Here is a 26,591-nt window from a genome sequence, read left to right on the forward strand (position 1 = left end):
ACCCGTCTCCAAAAAGTCACAAGACGTTTAATCCAATCATTTTTTAAGAAGCTTGTTGTAATTTGAAATCTGACTTCACATTTGACATGTTGCCACATTCGGTGGAGTGTGCACTCATGCTTGTGTCATCATTTGCCAAGTGCTGTGACTCTGCAGCTCTCAAAAGGGAGTGAGGATGACTATATAAAGTAGAAATAAGGCTTACTATATCAATGATTTGTATATAAAAAAGTGGTTGTACGAAACCTATTTTGTATAAAACCAATGAAGTTTTGGTAAGTTACTGGTGTTCTCATAAAAAACTGTTTTACACAGACTTCCATCGACAAATCTGTTAAGTGTGTCGTAATCACACCAGCACAGTGAAATGTGGCGGTGCCTTCCTTGTAGCTGCTTGAATAAGGGTTGAAAAATAAGATGTAGCAGTACTTTATTAACATTAGTCACTTGTCTTGATTTATTCACAACGTTAGCCGCACTGACTATTTATAGCCGATGTTTAACTTAACATTGCCGTCCAAGGTCATGTAGACGTTGGCCTCCTGAGGCCCGAAGTCCTCTCACGCACCGTCCCCAATCCAGTCCTTGTTCAACATAATGTGAGCGGCACCTTGTGTGCGAGGAGCTATTCATTTTACTCAGAATTAAATCAATAAAATCGAGCTCCTTGTGGAAAAACTGAATTGCATTGTATGCGGGGCGCCTTATTGCACCAAATCTGCCCAAAAGTAAACAAAACATTAAAATGAAGAAAAATCTTAATTCAATACGGGCCTTGTTCAACTATTCATTTCGCAAACGTTTTGTGAATTATTTCAACGCTCCATTGATCTCATTGTAAATGGGCTTCAGTGCATTCATAGAGCTCTTCTTTGTGCTCAAAAGTTTTCCTTTTTTTCAGAGGTGTTGTTCTTGTGAGACTTGCTGAGCCTCCCTCTTCTTTACGGATTTTAAAAAGGCTGTTTTGGGTGACTATGAAAAGGAAAATGTTCTGATCGCTCCAAGTATTATTTGAGACAGAATCACATCATATGCATACAGTTCATGAATACGGCACTATTCATGAATGTCACACGCTAAATACCTGTTTTGGAAACCTACCACCCCTTCAATCTCCTCCTTCCTCCTTTTTTCTTCCTCTGCCTCACCTTCTTTCTGGCTTCGCCCATAATTATTCATTCATTCAGCTTTCTCTTTGCATGCACATTGGCTAAGAGGTGCTGTAATCATTTTCCTGATGGAAGGCATTTTCCCCTGTAATCCAACAGAGCGTATGCCAGGCCTCACTCTGGGTCTTTTCATACGGAGGCAGAAGAGGCTGTGCCTCTGGAGGCTTAGCATTCTTAATCTGAATGGGTTTTTTGCTTTTTCTGCCGTCACTGTCAACACTGCATGCCCTCTCGACAAAATGCCACACAAAGCTGACAGTGTTAGAGCCGCGTTTTTACCTGCAGGTTAACGCTCTATGAGGTGTTCTGCTCAAAGCATACTGCTGATATTGTAACGTCGCCTTAATCGTCGACTTTTCCTCCCTTCGTATAATTTGGCTACAGAGTGCAGTCACACTTTGAGCTGAATGCTATTGTTGACATGTTAACATGCTAGCAATGACAACGCTAACATGCTGATGTTTAGCAGCTATATTGCTCACAATTTTCACCATTTTAGTTTAGTGTGTTCGCCTGCTAACATTTGCTAACTAGCACTGAACACAAAGTACAGCTAAGGCTGTTAGGTTTGAAACGGACTAAAGTTCATAAGTTAGCAAGTAATGCTATTTTATCCAGAAGCTTTACCCTTTTTGCTGTAACATTAACCTACAACTATTCTTAAACAAATGAGCTAAATATGTCTGATTGTTCAATGTAACATTAGCTAAACAACACAATACATCAATAACATGTAATACGAGACCTTAAAGCTAAGTTCAGACAAGCAAAATGACCTCTTTGATTCGTATCAAGTATCAGTGTTTTCTCTGATTTCATCCATCAGTCCACAGTTTCTACATGTAGCTAGTTTTAGCCAACTAGCTACAGCTGTTAATGAAACAGGACTGCTCTTAGGCACTTAAGAATTGATTTAGCACAGCTGCTCTGTTGTTGTTAGCGGTGCTGGGTCAGACGTGTGTGAGCTGACCAATCACAGCAGACTGTGTATTCGGCAGTGTGGGCCTTAAAGAGACAGGAGATGAAACAGAGCGTTTCAGACGGACGGGGAAAACAGTACAGTATGAGACAACTGATGTGTTTTTTGAGCATCAAAAACATATTCTAGTAGAACTGAAAATGAGCATGTCTCCTTCAACCTCGCAAATGTACTCTCTTTTCTGCTACTTCTTCTTCTTCTTTGTTCAAGACTGTTATTCCTAAAATAAACACCATTTTAACTGGATCCCTCCTAGCTGAAATTGCTAAAATAAACACACAATGAATAAACAATGCTGTACTTGCCTATTATAATCTACACATTGGAGACTGTCATTACTGATGGCTTGTATACCTGTCCAATCATTAGTGTTGTTTTCCTGCCATGTATTTATTTGCAAAAGGCTGAGGTAGCAGAGAAAACACAGCTAACAGGTGTCTATTTCTGTTTTTTAAATGGAAACAAAGTAGCTGGTACAACATTAATGATGTCTCCAACTGTCAGAAATGTCTCATATTTTTTGTTTACCTTCACACAAAGTGTGGATGGCGACTATTAGTCCGGTTTGTTGATGCTACAGTTTCTTTCTTCAGCTCTCCAGGCTCTACCTGGCTGTTCATGCTGCTGCCACACATCACTTCAGGAATCTGATGAACTGTACCAACCTCAGATTAACCTCCAACCCCACCTTTTTTCCCCCTGCAATCCCGGAGAAGAGTCATGCACTCACACGCTTGGCACATGGGAACTGGTGTGCACGCACGCACCTACACACTCTCTAACTCACACACACACACACACACACACACACACACACACACACACACACACACAGAGTGATGTTGCACATTGACAGGGTTATAGAGAGGTTTTAAATCCACCTGCCCTCCACTGTCAGACAGGCCCTGCTAAGTCTGGAGTTTAATAGACTGAAGCAGTCTGAGCTCTTGGAGCAGTAAGGAGGATATTTTAGGAGGTCAAGAGCAAAAACTCTTAATTGCTTGAAATTAAAATATAAGTTGAAAGTTTCTTATCCTTAAAACTATTCACTAATATGGAGAATAAGAAAAAGAGGCTTCAAAAAAGTATTTATTTGACTTCAGGGTATTTTTAAATGAAAGAAAAAAGCATTAATATTATCTCTGAACCTAAATGAAAAATCTTTCTGAGCTTTAGAATTAATATAAAAACATTTTATTAGAATAATTCATATTGCTGTCTTATGAATAAACTACAATATGGTTATTCATAAGAGGACGCTGCCTCAACTAGTATCCTAACATTGAAGTACATTCCAGTCTCTATAGCCAGAGTATCTGTTTACTAGCATGCTAAATTCAGGAGATATTTCTGCAACACAATACAAAGAAATAATGTGAAAACTTTTTTTTTTTTCAATTTCTGTTGATAATTTTGTTAATTTTTGAAGTTTTCTGCGAAAATAATTACATATTGCACCTTTAAATATGAATAAACTAAATGCAATTGAGTAGAAGTCTGTATTTTTACCTAATTTCCTGTGAGAATAAAGATCAGTGAAGAAACAGTGTGGGCAGAGATGCTATCTGTGTTAGAATAGATCATTAACTCCTCTCCCTGTAGGATAAACAAAATATCACACTGTACATGCATGGCAGCCAGATGAGTGTACTCATTATTTGCTTTGTATATATTTAGACAATACCAGATTGTTTGCTGCTATTTTTCACAAAAATACTCTTGGTCTCATTTAATCCTAACGCAGCCTCAGTTTATGATATCTGTGTGAAATCATTATTTAAAGAACTTCCCGTGTTCCTCTAACTGTGTTGACTACAAACAAGCACAGTGTCTACCGAGGCTTAAACCGGAAAGTTTTGCCATTAGGCTCGAGCTTTTGAGCAATCATTTATTTCCGATCTTCGTAGGAGTTATTTAGCTGAGAGAGGCAGGAAAAAATAGTTAAAAGTTGTTTCATGCCAGCTTGGAGGCACTTTAGCAGCAACGCTGTGAATCACAATTGGATTATCTACTCAAGACCTTTGCTTCACTTGTTCTTATTCACCCCATGTGCACATCAGTTTTTACACCCAAGTGCAGTCACAGCCAAATACTTGAAGAAATGAACATGGAGTTTGGTATTCTTTGAAGGATCCATACTTGTAGAGTCATTGCACAGTGGGTACATTTATAATATATTCTCGGTTGCCAGTTTATTAGTTACACCCAGCTAAAACTAATGCAGGGTAATATAACAGCTCTGCATTCATGAAGGTTATAATGCATTCAGTTTTACGGAGGTGTTGATTCAACGCTATGATGATGCACTTTTTCAGGGGTGTCATGATTCTCCAAAACCACGATTTGATTTGACTTTCGATTTGATTGCCACGATTCAATTACATTTTCGATTGCAACATTTCTCTCAGCCCTGGCGGCTCAGCCATTGTTTAACGATCGCATCAGCATTTGTAAAGATCAACAGATTATTGGTTTTATGCCCTGACAACTGTCATTTGAATCTTCGTATTAGTATTTCAGAACAACAGCACGACTCCATCATGTTGGCTTCTTGCAGCTTATTGTGAGGCAAATTCAAATTATATTCAGCAAAAATAAAGATTCCGCAGTTCAACAAAAAATACAAACATTTCAAATGGTTCGTACATCACTGCTGTGGTCGATCCTGCAGATTTGCCCTCTACAACATCCGCAGGATCCGGTTTTTCCTCACAAAGGACGAAACGCAACTCCTGGTCATCTCCCGTCTGGACTACTGCAACTCGCTCTTGGCTGGACTCCGAGCCTCTGCAACTAAACCCCCCTCCTCCGTGACCTCCACTGGCTTAAAACTAAAACTAAACTTAAACTAAATCAACTAAGTGAAAGAATAAAATAAATGTCTCATGTTCCTATTCAAAAGTTCCATAATCGCGCTTCACATTATTGAGCTAAAACCAAACGCAGGTAAAACTTAGCCCACTTTCTTCGAACTGTAACTCTTTCAAACCTAACACCTAAACTTTAAGATGGATACAGTTTTTTTGTGGCTCTGTATGAAATATTCTCTTTATCCACTTTATTTTTAAAGGTTCACCTTTGCTGGTTTCATCTGAACCTTGACACTTCATTCAGACAGAAAACAGTAATGCACTCAAAGATGAGTAGATAACCTTCACACAACAAGGGTTATTCTGAATTGTCGAAACTTCAAAGTTGTTTTGCTCTGAGTTTTGGGCTTTCACACGAGTTGAGTATTTTCAGTCACTGTGTAACCCATGTGGATTTACATTTGTTGATACTGCCATTTTTATACCTGGCGAATTCCCAAGGTAAGTGCCGAAAACACTCCTCAAGGACGCCTGGCGGAAGTTAAATCTAGTAAACATGCAATAAGCCGAGACATGAAATGAGATTAGAGCACGTTTGTAATTGTCCCCCACAATGAAATCAGGAGAGAGACTATGGATCGACCCTGGTCTGTTCATCCAAATGTCACGCGCAATATCTGGGATGCTGGTGATTGGATTTAATAAAACTTTGCTTGGGTGGACTGGGTGATGACTGTCATTGCTTCATTGTGGCATTTTACAAATTGCAATGATTAGCCAAGGTGGCGCCGAACAACATCACATAATACTCACATGCACAATATCTTGAATGGTGTTATCACAATAAAAGGTAAAGGAGTTATACGCCTTAGAAGTCCATCTGTGCAACTTTTGAACTCCTAACACTGCTGCTATTTCAGCAGCATTTATCAATTAATAAGATGGTAAGATACTCTTATCCATCATATATAAACAAACAGTACACAACATATAAAACTATATTGACTAATCAAAACATGCATTGTAGAAGAATGAACAGGGACATATTCTGAGTCAGACATAAACAAAGAGATGAACTGTAATGCTAATGATGTGTTTGGCCTCTGTCACCACCCAAGATACACAGAGGATGTAAACACACTTTTATAAACTGATTGCTTCTCTTTTATCATTTGCCACTGCCTGAGGAACTTCTGATAAAAATATCAGAAAAGTTATACAGCACAATGACGATTGTTTCTGCTGAAAATGTGTCCCCTGAGCGAAATAGTTCATGCGTCAAGCAACCACCCACACCCAGTTAAATATTCAAACAAATACTTCAAATACAAATATGGTCACGGACCGAGCATATTTAGAGATTATCTACCATATCATGAGGTCATCAGTACTATGCTTCAGCTTTTTGATTTTCAACAGGACTGCATGGAAGTGAAAGTAACATGGCTGGGGAATTAAGCCTAATAATCATTAAATATGCTCTGTGTGGGAATCACACTCACACACGTCAAATACTGTATGCCTATGATACAGTACGAACAGCTGATTTCACGCTGAAGTAACACATCACTGCTCCTCCTGGTGGATAGATAAACCATTGCAACTGGTTTCCACACATGGTGCTTAGGGGCGTTACGATTCGGCCCCACGTTCACTATGTCATTGCGGTGGATCTTATTCCATTCACGGACCTGTCACGGACCGGTTAGGGCCCAGTCACGGAGGCATGGGAAGTTTTTTAGAGGCTTCATCTGTATTAATCATGACTTGTAGGAGTCATGTGACTCACTCAAACTGCATTTGAAGAGAATGAACATAGACGACAACATCATGTTCACCCTGCTGCCATCTGGCACACGATACATTAGTATCTGCTGCCGTACCACAAGACTGCTGATCAGCTTCATTCCCCAAGCTGTGAGACTCAATTCATCATCCTTTTTCTAAAAATTGATGTAGCAGGACTCAAATATGGTTTTGTTTTTTAAACCCTTGTGATCTAAAAAGATGTATATATATGTGTTGGGTGTTGATGAAACTGTTACCTTTCATGGTCACGTGGTCTACAGTGTTTTCAACTGAGATTTGGCCGGTCACGTCATCTTATTCTACTACAATGACAACCGGCTGGAGATTTAGCACCACCAATTCCTAGTATTCACACAGCAGTAGTGGATGGAAATATACATTAATGTATTTTCTTTTGAAAAAGCAAGATGCAATACTTTGTGTTGAGAAGGGGCCATGAGGACTCCAGTGAAAAGACACTTTTTAAATGGCCTTCAGCATATTTGATTTTAGGCAATGTAATGGGGGGATCAGTATGAGGTTGAGTACATAACTACGGTGGCAAAAAGTAGCATAATAACGACGACAATCATCCATATGCATGACATCCACAGTCATATCACCATGTCATTCTAACAGTGCCAATATCACATCTACCGTTAAGCACCAGTGCTCATCAGTCCCACAACATTTTTAACAAATTATGCTTTTAAAAAGTGATGAGGACAAAATCAGCCATTTAAAAAAAAAAAATGTCCCCAGCGTCCTCGGTGTAAATGATACCAATGGGAAAAAGAGTAAACATTTTGGAAACCTGATGTGTTATTCCTTCTAGTTGTTTTAAAATAGAAGCCATTATTATTTATCTAGTCACTTACAACCCCATTGCTGACAAAACAGGGCACCGAGCAGGAGCTGAAATATTCAGTCAGGGTAGATGACAGGTCTCGGAATAGCTGAAGACAAAGCATTTGAAAGGATAACCTAAGTTTAGCTCCCTGCTGCGCTCAGAGCCTCCGTCTGCAGAACCGAAGCTCCAGTGAGACTCAGTTCTGAGTGAGAGATGATGCAGCTAATTGTTTTCCACCAGCCTCGCAAGCGGCGTTGACTGTCTCACAGTAAGGGGCCGTGACCGCTCGCCGGTGTCCAGGCATGTGTTAAAAGCCTTCCCACAGCGCAACACGCCCTGGACTCATTTCACACCCTTTTCATTGTGACGGAGCCCAGCCGCGTTTTGCGAGTGTGTGGGTGTGCGTTCGAGTTTGATATGTAGTTGTTTGTGTGTGATTTGAGTGTGTACATGCTCACTGGTATGTCTGCGTCAGCGCCTGTGTCTGTCTTTCCTGTGCGTGGACAACCTGTGTGAGCGCTCTGGAGTGTAGTTATCCTGGCGCGGCGGGCCAACGATGAAGGCAGCTACGCCTCTCAGTGTGATTTGTGTCGCCCGGGAGATTCCTGGTAGTGAGGAATAATTTCCACGCGCCTGCTCCTCCTTCCACAAAACGTTCTGCTGATCCAATTTAGAGCTGGGAAAAACACTTCTGTCATGTTGTGTCACTCTCAAAATGTACTCTTTCTTATCTTTGTTTGAAAGCTTCATATATTGCTAGAATTTGGGGTTAATATCAAAAACAAAATTGTTTATTTTTATGGACTTTCTGTGTCATTCGTTGACAGGCAAACCAAGCAATTTGATAGACAGGAAGCAGGGGTCAGAGGGTATTTTGAAGCACTGAGAGGCTCGCGCAAATAACCTGCCGGGGTCAAACCACCATCACTTAAGTACCCGTTGTGCTGTCAAGATCTTTAAAGGCTCCTGTGTGCGTTAAGTGAACACATGAGTCGAGGGTAAATGTCACGGTTACATGGACACATCCTGTTAACCGCCCGTCCATTTCATTACAGAGAGCGCTGGATCACATGAATGATAGGTTGTGTTTCTGCGAGTGCAATGTGTGTCTTATCTGGAGAATAAAGTATTGTGTCACAGATTGGCTGCAGGCAGAGTGGAAAACAGGATGTGATCTGATCATATTGGTTTTTCCTCCCTTGAACATAAATGTGGCTTTATAGCTTTAGGATGTTTTAACAGTTATTGTGCACGGGGAGTCTGGCATGTTCTCAGTGACATGCTGCAGACAGACGCACTGGCGTTCATCCAGTTTGTTACTATCCCTGCCAGTGCATTTATACCAGTGCCTGCACAGACGACATGTTCGTCATCACGCTAAAATAATGTGTGTATATGTGGCATCTTCGCTTACCTATTTGGTTTTATTCATATGTTTGCAATATGTTGTCCTGACCCATAAAGACATAATGTGTCTTTTAGACTGGGTTTAGATTAGTTCTAATTAGAGTTTGACACAACTAGGTTTAAAATGGGTAAATCCAGAATCAGAATTAAGCAGAGCTCTGTTGCACAGTGGAAAACTAATCTCTGCGTCCAGGTTTGCAATATGGTGAGGGCCCAAATGCAGACACAGCGAGGCAGACCTGTGAAAGTACAAAAAGCAAGCAAAATGAGGCAAAGTCATTCCGGTTTTAATGAATATGTGAGAAGCCTTGATCTTATGTGGCTAACAATAAATATGTCAGCAACCAACCTGGCTGACATTGGTGATCTGACGTTCTAACTCCTCTTGATGTAACATTAGCAAACCATTATATATTAGTTAGGTAGCATTTTGCTAACATTAGCCAACCTAACTTGTGATTGTCACAGTCTGCACCTCCAGGACTTTTCCACTCATCTCACCTCTGCTCCTACCTGCCAGCCAGCCACACCCCCCTCATTGCCTGACTCACCTCACCCGGACTCTCAGCTGCAGCTCATCTGCAATCAGCCAGTATAAAGGCTCCTCTGGCTCACTCACTCATTGCCAGGTTGTTCTTTGCCTTCATGACAGACTTTGCAGCGTTTTTCCTCAGACGGATTTCCCGGTTTTGACCCTGCTTTGTCTTGACCTCCTCGTTTCTGCCCTGGTAAAGATCTTCGGTGTCCTGCCAGTTGCCTGTTTCCACCTCGGCTGAGCTACAGGAGGCTCCAGCTGTAACTCCGGTGGGTTTCATCTCCCCTGAGCTCCCCCAGCAACATCTTTTAACCATCTTCTTGTTTTTCTTTTCAGCATAGACAAACCAGCACATAGCACATATACTGTATGTTTAACAGGAAACCGTTGACTGAGGATCATCTGGGTACTGTGCTTGGTCAACTGTTATTGGGGCACAGAGCAAAATGGGCGGGACTTAGGATTGGTCAGTTGTCCCTTAACTTTCTTTGAGGAACTTTGCTTAACCCATCTCAAAAAAAAGCAGCCATTTAAAAAGTTAAACCTCCACAAGTGTATGTTCAAAGTTGATAGTGGAACAAATTTATATTGGAGTTTAAAGTTTTGGTCCACAGAATTAAATTTAGCAGGTTTAGAGTTAAAAACTACATTGAGGTTTAAAGAAATGTTTAAATTGAATCTTTCTTTCTTTGGTGTGAGTTAAACGGTAATTTACTAGGGTTTAAAAATGAATCCTTGTTGGTGCAACCCAGCCCAAATGTTCGATTTACCTTTTAAAGCTGGGTGAATTGTGCTCTCCAGTTGTTGATTACTGAACCAAGAGAGGAAAAAAACACTCAACAGTTCTTCTAGGATAGTTTTTCTTTGGGCCGGTGTAAGCCTCGGGGTCAGAGAAATGAGCCTGTGATCTGTATGACAGAAGTGAATCGAACTCCTGTGAGACTTCTGCGGCCGAGGGACAGAAAATCTGGAGTGGATTTTGATGTTCTGCAGCGTCTGCAGAGACTTCAGTCGTCAGCTTGTGCACAGTCTCTTCACATCACCAGCACCAGCTGAAGGTGTTCTGTCTGCTTCATGTGCTCTGCCCTCATGGTTTTGGTCTGCACTCTTGGTGTAGTAATCATACATTTTACCAAAATTACACGGTGTCAGCTGTCATTACTGCCAACGTTCTTCTCTGTTGAGTGCCTTTGGCAAGTATTACACCTCCAGGTCACCTTCTTACCTCTTGTTGCTTCATCTTGTATATAAAATATCAAGCTCCGTTTTTTTGGCTCCTCTACACTTGAATGTGTGCAAGTTATGCAATGTGAAATTATGTGCTTTGTCACTGAAGGATCCCACCTGGGTTACCACTTAGCTTAATCCACTTCATTTTGCACAGAATGGCCCATGACTTTGGTGGAAATACCGTTATTTGCTGAGGCTATGGCATAATTTGCTTTGGCTCAGCATAACCTCCACCTCTAAACCCTCTCACATTTGCTGGAGAAATCTTGCCTCTTTGCAGATCTTGTGCATTTTGTGCGCAGGACCCTCGTCTCTCCTGCAGCCTCCATTGGATGAGCTCTTTTGATTTAGGGCTATAGACGTAGGGCTACGTCTGTAAACTACATCAATGGTAGTATGTAGTTGAAGGGGTATTCCAGCTATTTCCCATAAATTGATATTTGAGTTTTTTTTACCACCAGTAATGCTATGGAGCAAGGTTTCAAAGAACAGGTTTTGTATCTTGTGCATGCAGGTCACCTTTTTAAAACGCACTAATAATTTTTCAAACTTAGTGAGCGAGCAGCGCTTCAATAACTCATTCTTTTTTTTTTAGCTGCAGTTGTACATGATTGAGTCATCTGTTAATAATGAATGATAAAATCTGCAATTAAGTGTAGTAAATGTAGTTTTATTCAACTAACTATTGAGCTAATTAAACCAAATAAATCAACGCTGCCATGGCTAACCAATTATGATGGGTACGTGAGATCTTTAAAAAATGAGTGGGCAGATATTTTATTGAATTGCTGGCACAAGCTGATTAATTTAATATGATTATGTTTAAACTAATCACCATTGGAAATGAATTGAATGGGCAGTCAAGTGCCGCCATGTACATTTAATAGCAGGTGTGCCCTCGGTTTATTTCATTGTCATAAATGTTTTTACTTCTCTTGTAATTATTGTGATTATTACTGTTATATTTTACTCTACATGAGGCACATGTTGAAATAGAGCATACCCTGTTGCTAATTATTTTCCTAATTAAATTAGCTTCAAGGATTGTTTCACCCAAATCACAAATATGTTTTCGTTCGGCCCCGCTGGTGGCTATACAGTCATAATGACTGAGGACATCTAAATTGAGCAACATAATGGAAGATGGCATGATTACACACTAGTAAAATGGTAAAATATAGCATAAGAGAGATAGCTGTGCATTAGTGCGACACTCACAGCTTTTAAAATCCCTACATTTTGAGTATAATAACAGTTATCGGGAAACGCTGCCCTGCGATTTCTGAGTTTGAGACACTAACTGTTAATAATTTATGCTCATTAGAAATGGCACAATAGTGGGACATATAAAGAGCCAATCTTTATTCATTCAAATAGAGGTCACCCACACTAGGTGTCTTTCTTCTGTAGATTATAAATTGCTTCTCTCTCCGTCTGTCTCTCTCCGTGTCTCTTCCTCCACCCACCATCTCTCAGCGTTTGAGAAAGTCGACTGAATTTAAATGGGATAAATCATAAATCTGATTAGCTGAATATTCTCTGTGATCTGCGGGGCAATATGGAAGAAAGGTGATGAATTGAAAATGATGAGGAGACTTCTTTCATTTTTATTTTTTTTATTTTTTTCCTTCTCTGTCTGTCTTCCCATCCACCCCCCGTCAGGAGTTTAGTTGAATAATTTACTAGCAGGGCAATAATGTGAGGTACTTCATTAGATGGAAAAGCTCTCTGGTGTCAGCGGAGATGTCTCCTAATTGAGAAGCCTTTGATGAATCCCGATCAGGGCCGTGACAATTTCAACAGTCTCGAGACGTATTACAGTAACCTGCAATTTTGAACAGTTGCCAAAGAGGTTTCTTACTGCTCCACAAACAGTCATTAACTCGCCATTAACAATAGCTCAAGGTGGACCGAAGCACACTTCAGCAACCTAAATTGAGACGGTGGTTTTGAACTGTAAACTCTAACACAGCTGGGTGACAGGGCTTGTTTTTCTTTTGAAGGAAACTTTGAAATCATTCTTACAGACAGTATTACACACCCACAACACATTTCAGACCCTCAGGGAGACAAACAACACAACAAAAATACACACCACACTGTCTGGTGTTGAAAAAGGTCAGGACTGTAAAATAAGTCCTAAATGGGGCCGAGGATTGTCGGCGTCTGACACCTCTGAAACCACCTGTGCCCCAAAAGGATCAGGACTTTTTCCAACCTTCCTGCTATGAAAAAGAATAAACTGCAGCTGAACTTACTTGCCACTTCTTCTTCAAAGTAAAATAAAAAGACTCTCAGTTAATTGTAGCGATGCTTTTTTTACATCAGGCCAAAGATGCGTTTCATTACAGGTTGTAAGGTCAGGAGGCAGCATCGACTTCTGAGCCTGACGACTTCACATTATTCAGTCTTATTCCGTTAGCTGCAAAGGTTATTAGCTCAAAATTTTAGAGCTTTATCAGAATTTGAAGTTAATGAAAAGGAATGACATAAAGTTATTATACGAAATGGGTCCTTGGCTGGCTCGAGATATTCCAGCAAGAATCCATGAAGATTTTATAGAAACACAAAAAGGTTTTACTGCCTGACAAATGGTTCTGAATGTTCCACTACAGAATGGTTTCATGTACTTTAATCTTGTCCGCCGTATTTATCCTTACAAACCTCATAAATTGAGTAGACCAACAAAAATGCAGTCTGCTTTTGGAATCTACCAATAACAATATACTAAGGCAGGCAGTGATTTTCAAAGCAGGGGCCCTTTGTGTAGCTGCCAGCGTATACATGAAAAGATTGTGTTGTAGATCAACTCATTTAAAAAGATGAAAATGTGATTTGTTGAAAACATTTATCCACATTTGAGTCCGCTGTAACACCTGAAAAAATACATGTTGCAGTTGAGAGCATGTGTCAACTACCTCTTTACCAAGCAGAGAAGTCTAAATGGTTGTCTAAAAGGAAAAGTAATCATTGAAATAGCTTAAGCAATGAATGAAAAGTTCACATAGTGAGCTAAAAATATTGGATTAAAGGTGGAAAAAGTTAAAGGTAGTGGATTAATTTTTGAAATAGACAACTTAAGCATGAACCTCTCAAAAAGCTAGCAAGAGTAATGGATGACTATTAGAAATAGTTACCTAAAAGTCATGTATAAATGGTTGAAATAGTTAAACGTAAAGTATACTGTAAATGGTTGGAATACTTAGCCAAAAGTAGCTACTGTATACATGGTTGAAATGGTTAAAAGTCATGGATAAATGGTTGGAATACTTTAAACTAAGTAGCTAATGGTCACATGGTTGCAATAGTCAGATGAAATCAATAGATAAAGGTTGAAACAAGCAGATTCTGCCACTTTAAGTGTTGTAGTAAAATGCAAACCTGACCAAACCGACCTAAACATCGACAGTTCAATTGTATGAAAAAATATTGTACTGATTTCTTATATCATAAATAATGTTAAATAACATCCTGTTCAAAAATCAATTCGAATGAACACACTTGGAACATGACAGATGGTGTTGATGAAGGGGTACTTGAGATGATTTGACAAGGCTGTGGGCGTACAGGCTTGTAACCTTTATACTACAGTATACCGAAAATTATTTTAAAGTTGGTACTTCTAGGTTTTGCAAATCTTCTGTGCAGTACCACGAGACAATACACATGCTTTTATCATGCCTTTTTTTTATAGATTGGTATCTTGCATGGGAACATATAGGTGTGACATAAACATAACGTGTGCTTAACAATCTATAACTGTCGACTATCAATTTATTGATAACAAAACACAGCAGTACATTAGTTTTTATCTAACCTTGGTGACCTTCTTAGCCAGGCACATTAGATGTAGCCCAGACTCCGTGAGCATACAGAGTGAGCTGAGTGTGTTTTATCATGCCAGGGACACTGCAGAGGAGAGGCCATTGATCTGTGAAACACAGTGTCAAACCTCTGCTCTGTGAACAGTGAGTTGGCTGCACAGCTGCACATAAATGGCAAATGTTTTCTCCTGAAGGCTTAAATACTGCATTTCAAAATGTAACTTTTCACTACCTTTTTTTTATATGCTTTACTATGCGCAAAAGGGTCGGGTGAGATGGACTGTAAACTTGAGGGTGTGGTGCATAAGCATTGTTATCAGCCAGCCGCACTTCTCATCCCATACCCTATTAAAAACCTGTACCAGTCAGTGGTGCATGATGGTAATGTAATAAAGGCTCATCTGAGAGTTGAGACGCGTAATAAAAAAGCTCACATATAGGTTCTGTCATTTATCTTGGTATGAGATCTGCGAACATGGCATTTGTCAAATGGTTCAAGGTCAGCGTGTTGACAGGGATGCACCATGTCCCTCGTCCTGTCTCCTGATTTTTTTTTTTTTATGGAGAACATCCAGCTTCTCCAGTGGTGTTCTTTCATGATGTCTTTACGGCCTGATCAGCCTGCAGATTTCAAGTGCACTCGAATAGCGTCCTGCTGAATGTAAAATGGCTAGCAATGAGATTCATTTTTTAAAAGACGGGCTTGTTCCATCAGGTAGGGGATGTATATCCAAAGTGAAGGAGTAAGGTGGTAAAAGAGCTGTCATGATGTATTCCCGCTGATTACCTTATGATTGTGGGGAGAGAGCATAAAATGATGGCTACTGTGGTAACTTTACCTCTGCTGTTATTTTAAACCGTTTATTCTCGGTGTTTATTCTGATATACCTTCAAACTCAAGGACGATTTGCTGAAAAAGACCCGCCTGGATTGCATTTCAACCTCTCGACGGCACTCGAAGCAATACACCCACACAAATACATCCCTTGCATTCTTTCAACTCTAAAAGCTTTTTTCCTGAACACCTAGGAGGGTGAACGAATGTGAGGCACTGGGGAAGAAAAGGTTGAGACGCAAAGAGAGAGTGACTGACCATGAGAAAAGGACTTGGCAGAAATACGTTATTTTCCTGGACTATTTAAATATTTCAACAAAGCGCAGTTGCACTGAAGCACTGCTTTGGATGTATTAAGAAAAGTGAATATGGTGTAACCACTCGGCTTTATTGGCAACGGACTGTAAAACTGTTGAAAGCACACCTCAAACTGCAAACAAGCTCAATTATTACTCGTCTTATTATGCATCTTTAAACCATGAAGACTTTATGTTTTCAACACTTTCCCAGAGTCTAGAAAAAGCAATTTTTATGTCCATTATGCCAGCGCTCTGTCCAGGTTTATGGGCCTAATGGTAACTCTAAGAACTAACTATCTAAGAACGTCTGCTCTGCCTCTCGTCGTCCATCTGGAGAGAACCCAGTGGAGGTGATTCAGTCGTGAATGTTTCTGTACATGTGCATATGCTTTATGTATACATACTGTACACAGTATTTATGTAGGAGCCTGTGTATTTTTCTTTACATCGTCAAAAACAAACATGTATTTGCGTCAGCAGTACAGTGAACAGTGCGGCTGATATATTTGAGATTAAATTACATAGGATGCTGCATCATTTCCTGTAAAGCTCATGGGTTTAGGTAGGTATTGTAAATCCAACATTCCAACGGCAGACCCTGCCACGACGAATAAAAACAACTATATAATGAGGTAATTACATATTACCATACAATATAAATACATTGAACATTATAACTTTAAAGGTGCACTATGTAGTTTTGGGACTAAATAAACAAACAGTATTTTTATTTTCACGGCTGAATAAACTAAATAAAACAAACTGACCTTAAAGGACAACACAGCTCCATTATGTTTTACTTTGTTTATATGTGGCGGACCCTGCCAACTTTCTAGCTTCAAACAGTGTTCTGGGGACCTTTTATTTTCCTCTGAGCACAGCTTGTTTATTCAGTTAATGGGAAAATAAGTACTTCTGAGTTTGTTTTATTACCTCCTTAATATTGTAAATATTCAAATTCTGAGTTTCTCCAAAACTACATAGCACCACTTTAAACTCACAATATGGTGAGACCCCAGTGGAGGTGGTTCAGTCATGCGGTCCTAAGTGTGCCTCCCAGTGGAGGTGTAATGGGCATGACCACCTGTGAAGGAACCCCAGGGGTGACCAAAGCTGTGATGGAGGGCAAATGCCTCACAGCTGGCTCGGGAACACCTGGGGATCACGCAGTTGGTGGGAGTTGCCTTGCAGAAGCATTTTTCTGCTCCGCCCTGCATAAACAAACTCCCCGAGGTAGCCAGTAATTTGCCATCCATCGATACAGCCATCCATCTACTCCTACATGCCATCAAACACATCTGAAAGCAAACAGCACACAGGCTGCACACATTCCAATTTTCCTGCCCCCAACCTCCGACATTGAGCCTCCATATCTCCCGCAGATATAGTTCAGCAGTGACCAGCACATTTGAGCCACAAACCCCTGTATTTCTCCATCGCTCACTCTCGCTATCCCTCCATCGCCAGCTGAGCGGGGCGTCGGGATGCTATCACGCCCCAGGCAATCAGAGATACAGTCATATGTCACAAATAGGTGTCAACTCTTATTACAGTGGGGAGGGGTTTCAAGGCAAGTGAAAACTCACTTATCAGAAAGGACATAGCTGTGACATATCCACCCACCCCCCGCCTCACCCCCCACTTTCTCCATTTGCCAGGCCCGTGCTGGTTATCACCTTTTTTTCCTTCACAGGCCGGCGATATTTGACCAATAACACAAATGTAATACCTCTCCCCTTCGCTCTCCGCCACTATCCCAGTTGATTTAATGGACCTGTAAACTGCGAGTATAGTTTATTCGATGTTTTTAAAGGATGGGAAGTGAGCCCGCAGGTATGGGAAGGACATACAGGGCTTCAGCTCTACTTTTATACAGTAGCCTTGACTATTATCAAGTTATTTGTTGGAAATTGGTATGATTTATTGCACGGTGTTAGCTTCGGCCTAGTTTAGCAAAGTTGGTATAGGAAAAGTTTTCATATCTCTTATCATCTTTTTCCATTTATTGCATTTGCTGTCGCCTCGAGGTGTTCTGTGTTGAGAGCGTTTCTGAAACAAAGTTTTGGGGTCATGTTTGCACAAGTAATTGTAAAACTGTAGCTAATGTATTGTTTGGTAACAAGTTTCTGATGCTTTGTCTGAGGAGAGTGTCCTTAAATGTGTTACAAGTTTTAATGTTTAAGTTTGGTATCTGCAGGTTCATTCAAGCAGTGCCAAGACGTGGTCACATTTTCCCCTTAAGCATGCCTATTAAAGGACATGCTTTGTTTCATCTTTCTCTTTAATTGATATATTTTAAACGATGCACGATCAAAGGAATCGACAGGGTCACTCAAGTGGCAAATCTCAATTCTTGCAAATCAATGAACTCTCCACCAAAGTCAAATGATCTGACATGACTTGAGAGAATGAAATCCATATCCAGTTCTTTGTGCGAGAAATATAGCGCTCATTTTATACAAAAGCACACTGGAGCTGAACAAAATAAAGGCCTGGCATCATACATCATAGAAGGTTTACGGTGCATTGACTTTACTGATCCACGCTGCAGCCTTTGTAGCCCGGGGTCATGGGAACTTGTGAGGAAAACACTGCAGTTGTGGCGAACTTCAGTTGTGTTGCACTTATAGTCGCCCTATATATTGTATCTATATTAAAGCTGTTGTTCAACTCTTAGTGTGCTTTCATGCATCTCAAACATCTTTCAGTGCAGAAACAATTTCATCAGGAGACAGTGAGGGAGAAGTGTGCTTGCATGTTTAGGTATGTATGTGTTCATATACAGTATTAATATATACCGTATGTACAGTATACAGTGTTTGCGTGCGAGAACTTGTGCATTTCTTTTTCATGTGCAAAAATAAACACGTGTCCGATTCAGCAGTGCAGCGAACAGCGAGGCTGATATAACCTAGATTAAATTACAGTTGTATTTTACGCTGACTCTATTCACAAGGCGGCCATTTTCCTCGTATAAATGTCGTCAGGTTGTATAAATGTTGTGAATGTGTAAAATTGTTATCATTTGAACACTTACCGGTTGAGTGGCAACTGAAAAGTTATTGTTTATGAAAACCTGGAGGGAAATTGTGCCATATTTTGAGGTTATTAGCTAGCAATCCCACTGGCTTAGGTAGGCAATTCAAATCCAACATTGCAATGGCGGACTCTGCCACAACTAATGAAAACCACTCTATAGTGAGGTAAATACTGAATATACAGGAGGTGCATTAAAAGGTTATTGCGGTAAACCATTGACAACAAACAGTTGAGTGTTGAATGCATCTTGTTAATGTGAAAATCTCAGAACCATTTTCAGTACAGAAATCTAGGCCATTTTTTTACAGTCAGAGCAGAGCTTATGTAATTATGTCAAAACTGATCAATTAATAGATTAACTTCTGAGTGCACTCAGTGATACTGACTGAATATAATGTCAGTTTCGACAATGCAACTGTCACATTCATTGTTCTGTTCTTGTAGTTTAATCAAGATATCAATTTACACACAAATGCCACAAATATGACAAAGCATACAAATGACTGCTTTACATATTAAATGGAGTTATGCCATTTAGCCCAGTTTGCTGCTCTCTCCTGCACATGTGGCCGAGAGCCCCAGCTGTTGATGAATGAATTTCACTCGGACAACGTTCAATGCATTTCAGTGTCTGTGTGTAAAGGAAAACAGAGGAGCAGCGAGTGACAATTCTACTTTAAACAAACCTTGATTATAAACCCATTCTTTTTATTTCATTCATACTTCTATCATACTTTTTCAAACCCAATTTTCCCCTTCAACACTCCATTCAACCATCTCCTCGCTCTTGCTTAATCTTCGCCATTATCGCAAACCATCTCCCTATTCCTTTTTCTATCTCCTCAACACTTCTGTGATTTTATCGCCGTCTTCTCCTGTCGCCATCTGCCCATTCCTCTCCTCTGTGGCAGAAGCGGAGGCTCCTGGACGCCGGCTTCGTCTGGAGAGATGGGGAAAAAAAAAAAAATCACCTAGCGGGAGCGCGTCAGCCATCAATCTTCCTCTCCACCGTTCCTTCGTTCACCCTCTCCTGCTCTCCTTCGCTATCGCTTCCTCTGTGTCTGTTCTGTATCTCTGTCTGTCTGTCTCTCCCCCCCTCCCTCCCTCTTTAATACCGTCTTCAGTCAAGGCTGGACACGTGTGATGGCCCTCCTTTCTCCTCTATGCCATCCAGCCTAGACCAATATAACCCTCCTCTCAGCCCCTCTCCTTATTACTCCTCTGTCTAGATAGGATCTCCAGGAGGCTTCAAGCCATTGTATTTCCTTCAGTGACCGTCTTTATAGAATAGATCCGGATGGGAGATGGCTTAGCTAAAGCCACAGTGGAAATCCTCAACTGATGGTTTCATAAGGGGGGCTATCCTGGCTTAGCTGCCACGTTGGGCGTAATGTGCCTAAAACCCACTTTCACACACGACTCTCCGCCGTCGCCAAGCACTTACGTGATGTTAGTTCAACTGTAAGCCAATTAAACTGCTTTTTGAAAGAAAAAAAAAAATCAGGCAAAGATCCATAAAGATAAAGTTGTGGATTAGGTATAAACCTTGTTAAACACTTAAGGGTCTCAAAAAAGGGGACCGGGGTTACGGCCTCGCGTTCAGTGGCTAATGTCCGTGTACGGAGCCTGGGGATCACAGAGGGGTTTTAACCTACCCTGTCAGCCTAAATTAATGAGGTAATTAAGGGCTCAGGTGGAATTAGCAGTAGACACCTTAAGTGCCCTCGGGCAGTCAGATAGGCAGGCAGGATGTAAAGCAGTATAGCTGGAGGACAGATGCTGCCATCGAAAAGCTGTGGCGAGGAGGAAAAGGTCAAAACAGACAACTGTTGTACGGTAGGACTTCGTGTCGACTATATTGAGTTGTTGCGATGACAGTTTGTGAAAACTGGTTGGCACGCCGCCGTTGTCCCCGGCGACAGGGGAAGGATTCAGTCGGGGAAAAATCACAGCGGTTTGTTTTTTCACGTCAGGTCTATGGTGATCAGGGATCAGGTGAGCATAAGGAGAATTTAGGAGGATCCTTTAAGGGAGTTTAATGTGATTATATTACATAGACTGCTGCAGTCATAAAATCACCCAATTTAAAGCAGCCATAAAAGACTCCTCCTGGAATAATATTCAGATGATGAATCCTTAATATCTGCACTATAGCTCAAAGGATCTCCCCCATTTCACTGGGGGGCTGCTGGGGTTTTTTGATTTCATCTTCTTCAATTCTTGTAATGCTACTCTTAATTAAATTTAAATTGCAATCCGGAAGATTTCAGTCCTCGTCACCTGCGTTCGCAGGGAGTAACTGCGAGCGCCATTTGGTACGACAGCCAACGCTCCTCTGGCAGCTACTTTGTCAGAACTGAAGAGCGAATGCAAATCTGCAGCGAAGCCAAACAAACATTCTTTTAATAGAAAAAGAAATCAATAATTGGTCTTTTTCCAATATAAGAGGGCAGGGCACAGTACAGTTGCTGAGGAGCTGTAGGTGTGCAGCAGCTCTTCATCTTCCAGCTCACTGTGGCTGCTCCTTCTTGTTTCATTACCCCCTGCAATATTCAAAACTGATCCACTGTCAGGAAAATGCTGAAAATTACCTCTTTCTTGTTTCGTAGGCACATTTTTGATGAACGGTTTCCAACTCTGGTGAGAAATAAATTTCCTGTTACTGCTTCACAGTAAAAGTGAAAACGTCATACAGCTGTGACATGATATCTTAAGAATGAACAGTAACCAGTGAGGCTTATCTCAGTGACGTAAAAGTACAGATCTTAACTTTGGATTCAGTTTATGCCTCATCTTTCAGCTCATTCTCATCAGAAAAACAGCCACTTAGATCGACCGCAGAGGCAGCTTACTATTTACAAAATTTGTTGTCGGTGGCAACCACTCGTGGCCGTAGTACGAGGAAGTCAGGCGACGTAGTATAAAGAGCAACAAAGTCTGCATACAAATGAGGATGACTGGGTGAAAGGAATTGTGGTACAGTGGTTCCTCCTCCAACAACAATGCCATCATCCATCGCAATATTTTTACTGTCGACACAGTCATTAACGCTGTTAATGTCCCATGTGAAACCGAAAGTCAGCTGTGAGTTAATCTAACATAGTAATGTAGTTTACTTGGGTCATGTACATAACATATCGTAAGTTATCTGCGTAATGTACGTACATAAGTTGTTACAGTGTACTCACTGAAACCCTAATTGTGATTTCTTTTTTAAATGTGGGAAAAATGCAGACCAAATTGTGCTCCTGAAATCTTAAGAATTACAAAATTACAGTACTAGAACCAGTTGGATCCCAACAAAAAACACAATGTGTACCTTACCTTAGTTCCTATCATAAATGGTGAAATGGGTAGTGCTCAATTTTGTTTCTTGCTGATACATTGAGTTTTGCACCTACTTGAAGAACTCTATCAGACTGCTGATAGACTTTATAGAGACTTGCTGATTGGAGGTCTCGATTTGGCCTCAAGTTGGACCGATAGCTGACTAAAGAGCTGTTTAATCGGACAAAACTTCATCAAAAGGAAACGAGTGCTCTAAAGTGGAGTTGGAGCCTGTCTGGGGGTCTTATGGCCGTGACTGATGCATATAATTGGACAAGTGTGATCATAGCAGGGATGGTGAGTGAAGTGACTCCACATTAGTGATTGAGTCAGAGACACAGGTGGGGTTTTAACCCGACGTTTTTCTAATTCAAAACGCTGCGGGGAACCCCGGGTGGTTTTCTCAGGCAAACACGTTACAGCCTTATTACAGTCACAGTGATCATTTTCTGTCCATCGGGCAGACGTAATTAGGTTCCCCCGCTCACACTGTCTCTTCCAGTGTCAGTGATATCTCATCAGAGAGAGCGCGCTATATAGAGACAGTAAAATGAGTAATTGTTACACAGAACGTAGCCTGTGGGTGTTCCTATCAATGACATCCACCGTCCATGCATTCATGCGTGCGATCATGAATGCGTCCTCAGAGAAATACCCGACGTATTCAGAAATAGACATACAGGAGAAAATTGCATTATTATATGGAAATGTTCATTTGTGGTTCATGTTTGTGCCAACTGATCTCAAATAAGTCAGTTAAGGTAACACCCAGACTGGAGAGCCAGGTCTGTGCGGGGGAAGAAGCACTTAACCTAGACGGGCGCCATTCAATTGAATAATTTGCATGGGTGGGAAGCCAGAGGGGGATCATATTGTTGTTGCAGTACGAGTGGCTGATTTTTCTGCAAACACTCTTTGTGTCTACACCCTCAAAATTGCTTTGTCATTATTGTTTGTATACATGTTGCTATGCATTTAGCTTAGAATGTCTGATTAGTGCATTATTATCCACACAAAAGGGATACAGGGCTTGACAAATGCCTATGAAGATTTTTTTTCTTGCTTAAAACGTTTAAATATTGATCTGAAAAAGTCCCATGGCCAATTTTCCTCTTCATTGTTATAATTAGTATTGTTAAACATCCAGTAATTTGAAAGCTCAAACAACTACTGCAAAGTATTTGGCAAAATAATACAGAGTTTACTAAAAAGAAGGTTTTTGAACAACTCACGTTAGCAGTAGCTTGCTATGCGTCGATCCCCGGCGTAACATGGAGCTTTCTCCTCCATGTTACGCCGCACTCGGGGATCGACTCTTCTCGACTGGCAGGACGGTGACGAGCGGAGCAAGCTACTGCTAACGTGAGTTGTTCAAAAACCTTCTTTTTAGTAAACTCTGTGTACACAAACAATGTTCTCAATGCTTGTGTTCATGTGTAGAGACCCTGGTGATACGACAAGCAAAGTTTCATGTTGTGTTGAGTCTTCTTAGTGTTTGAAAAATAGCGATTTTGATGCTACCATACAGCTGCCCCTAGCACGCAATTGAAAATGATTTTGACCTGAAAACTAAACTACGGTACATCTTAAAAGTGGCTTTTTCATCGTAATTATGCTTTTACATGAAGGTTTGACTCGGGTACATTCACAAAAAAAGCCTGGGTTGCATTTTGGCAAGATTGACACTTTAAAGCTTCATTTATCCATAAATCATTGTTAAAAAACAAAACAAAGAGCAGAAAAGCTGCTCAAATTTGTTCAATTAAGATAATGTATATGTTTTCTTACATTTATTCTCATATCTAAAACATATAATATAATACATACATATAATAAGTGTATTATTAAACTTTCAAAAAGTGGTGAACAAAAAGTCATGGCCATCTGTATCTATAGTATCTTATGTTATTATTAAGAAAGGGGCAAGTGTGCAAGGTGTTTTTCTTCTTCCTGCTCCTGTTATGTGTAATGTTCGTCTTGCTTGTCGCAATTGTTTTGGGAATTATACACTGAAATGAGCAAAATAAACCAAATATGAATGCACAAACGAATGAAACTCAAATGTCAAAGGTGGTGTTGCTGACAAAGTCCTGAAATATATTATAATAATAAGTACGTCCGCCACAAAATGGAGCACTTGTCTGAAGAACCCTGTACTTTTCATGAGTTTCATCATTTTAAAACTTCTATCTTTTAGGAAGTAATTGAAAAATCTAATCAAGTAATCCTAAAAAATGTTACTATAATCATTAAGATGTAATGTAACCTGTTACTACCAAACCCTGGTGCTAGATTGATATAAACTCTACTTTGTCGTATGATTTCCAAAGGTTAGAAGGTCACAGGATTGAAAAACATGCCAAAACGTGTCTCTTAAAAGTGACGTGTTAGCATTCTTATCAGGTGAAACTTTTCTTTGCAGCATCTTGAAAAGACACAATTCACCTCTAAAGATAGGGCTACAAAAACAGACTTGTGAGAAAGGGTGCGGCATTGTACTCTGTAGCAGCGGACTCTTCAGCAGGGGTTGTGGTTGCTGTTGTTGTCACGGTCGTCCTTACACTGTGTCCTCTGGTGTCAGTCAATAGTTTGGTTCCTGCAGCTTTGACTCCTCTCCTCCAGCACATGACAACGAGACCTGCCGTGCACTCTGTTGGGCCGACTCCCTTCCCTCTCTCCTCTCTGCTCTCTATTTTCTCTTATCCCGGGGTTATCCACATATGACACCTGCCAAGACGGCACCGTAGAAGCAATCTGACATTTCATTCTCACCCTAACCCTGAGTGTTTCCACTCAATCGCGACCTCCGTGTGTCCACAGTCCAACCCCCCAAAAACACAATCCAAATGCCAGAGAGAGCTATGAAACCAGCTCGGTGTGAGACCGAGGCTCATTTTTATTAGTTTAGTGAGAACTACTAGCTTAAACCCGCTTTTTGGCGCCTGACTCGCCCGCAAAACGTCCGGGATCAGACCACAGGGCACAGGTGAATTTGTTGTAACTGACATTTTCTGCCGCGGTGCTCTTCTTCCTCTCCTTCGCCTCGTTTTTTTTTCAGGCTCACTGAACTGAGGGAAAATGACATTTAATTACAGGAGAGCAGTCACGCAGTTCGGCTAATTACGATCCCGGGAGTTCAGTCATCATATCTAATTAACTTTCACTTTCATGAAAGCTTAATGCAGCACCATAGCTAGGCGCTGCATGTGCCACACTTCAGGAATATTGACAACTCTTTGGAAATTAATTTTCAGAATAGCCTTTTTTTTTCCTCCCCCTCTCTCTCTATCGCTCTCCCTGGTTTTAAAAAATAAAAAAAATAAACAGCGGAGAGTCCATGTTTTTTATGCCTTGATTTTACCTTCGATGTTTGTTTAATTTATGGGACGATAGAAGATATTCATAATTGATCTCACCCTGCATTATGCTTAAATAGAAATGAATATAATCAATCACCTGGACGGCGGTGGCAATTCATAGCCTTATTGATTGTTAAAAGCACACTGCATAGTCTGATTCACATTCATTATGACACTCTCAGAGGACAATCAATTCATTATTATGCTTGCCCTTGACCACATTGTTAGTGTGCTTACTGGGGCATAATCTTCGAAGTGCATGTGTGCAGTTGTTGGTGTCATTTTTCATGGATGGAGAGAATCGGGCTCGAAGACCTACTTGTGACCTTTTTTATACAGTCCTTAGTTATCAGCATTTTAAAACGCCAATTTGTATATTATTATTTTACTTTAAAGGTGCAATATGTAGTTTTGGGAAAGAATATTTAATCAGGAGAGAAAGATCTTCGTAGACTGTTTGTTGTTTTGCTGTTTTAACGTCTAAATGAGCAAACGCCCTCATATTTTTTTACTTTGTTTATATGTGGCAGACCCTGCCACCTTCCTAGCTTCAAACAGTGTTTTCCTCGGAGAGCAGCTTGTTTATTCAGTTATGGAAAAAATAAATATTTCTGAGTTTGTATTATAACCTCATTAATGTTGTAAATATGAGTACATAACAACATAGTGCCCCTTTTAATGTCAAAAACTAAACTGCATAAAATACATTTTTCCCACACATATAGCTCAAAGCTACCGCATTGCCACACAGTGTGATCCAATGTGACCTCTACTCCATGAGCCCCTTTTTGTATCCATTTGTTGTTGACCGAGTCGTACGCGTTATGCGCCCTGCCTTCTGCTTTATATGCTAATGCTGTTGATGGGATGCGTGTCTCTCTCTGAGACCTGGGATCGCACCAGAGCAGAAACCAGAGTGCTAATTGGTGGCTTGAAATCCCGTCAGTGCAGCCCGAGCTCTGTAAAGGTCATCTGCACTCATAAAATGGAGTGCTCACTTGTTTTTTTTTATTAACCGGCCTGACAGACTTGGCCCAGAAAATCAAATAAAAAATTGTAGTGAGGTATCGTTGTGCCCCGTGGCCCTGTTTAAGTCACAAAGGTTAGTTTGAAGTTAATCTTCTTGTCTCCATCGGATGT

At 40.6% G+C, this 26,591-nt stretch overlaps 1 protein-coding gene across 1 annotated transcript in view; it reads left to right on the plus strand.

The window, feature by feature from the left end:
- Positions 1–9,755: 9,755 nt before the first annotated feature.
- Positions 9,756–26,591, plus strand: part of LOC311252866 (uncharacterized protein) — a 146,231-nt gene continuing 129,395 nt past the window's right edge. The window contains exon 1 of the mRNA XM_084346471.1: positions 9,756–9,807. The gene's annotated coding sequence lies outside the window, so the exon portion shown is untranslated. The remainder of the gene's footprint in view (positions 9,808–26,591) is intronic.

Source organism: Pagrus pagrus, assembly GCF_965226575.1.
Source record: "Pagrus pagrus genome assembly, chromosome: 23".
NCBI lineage: Eukaryota > Metazoa > Chordata > Actinopteri > Spariformes > Sparidae > Pagrus > Pagrus pagrus.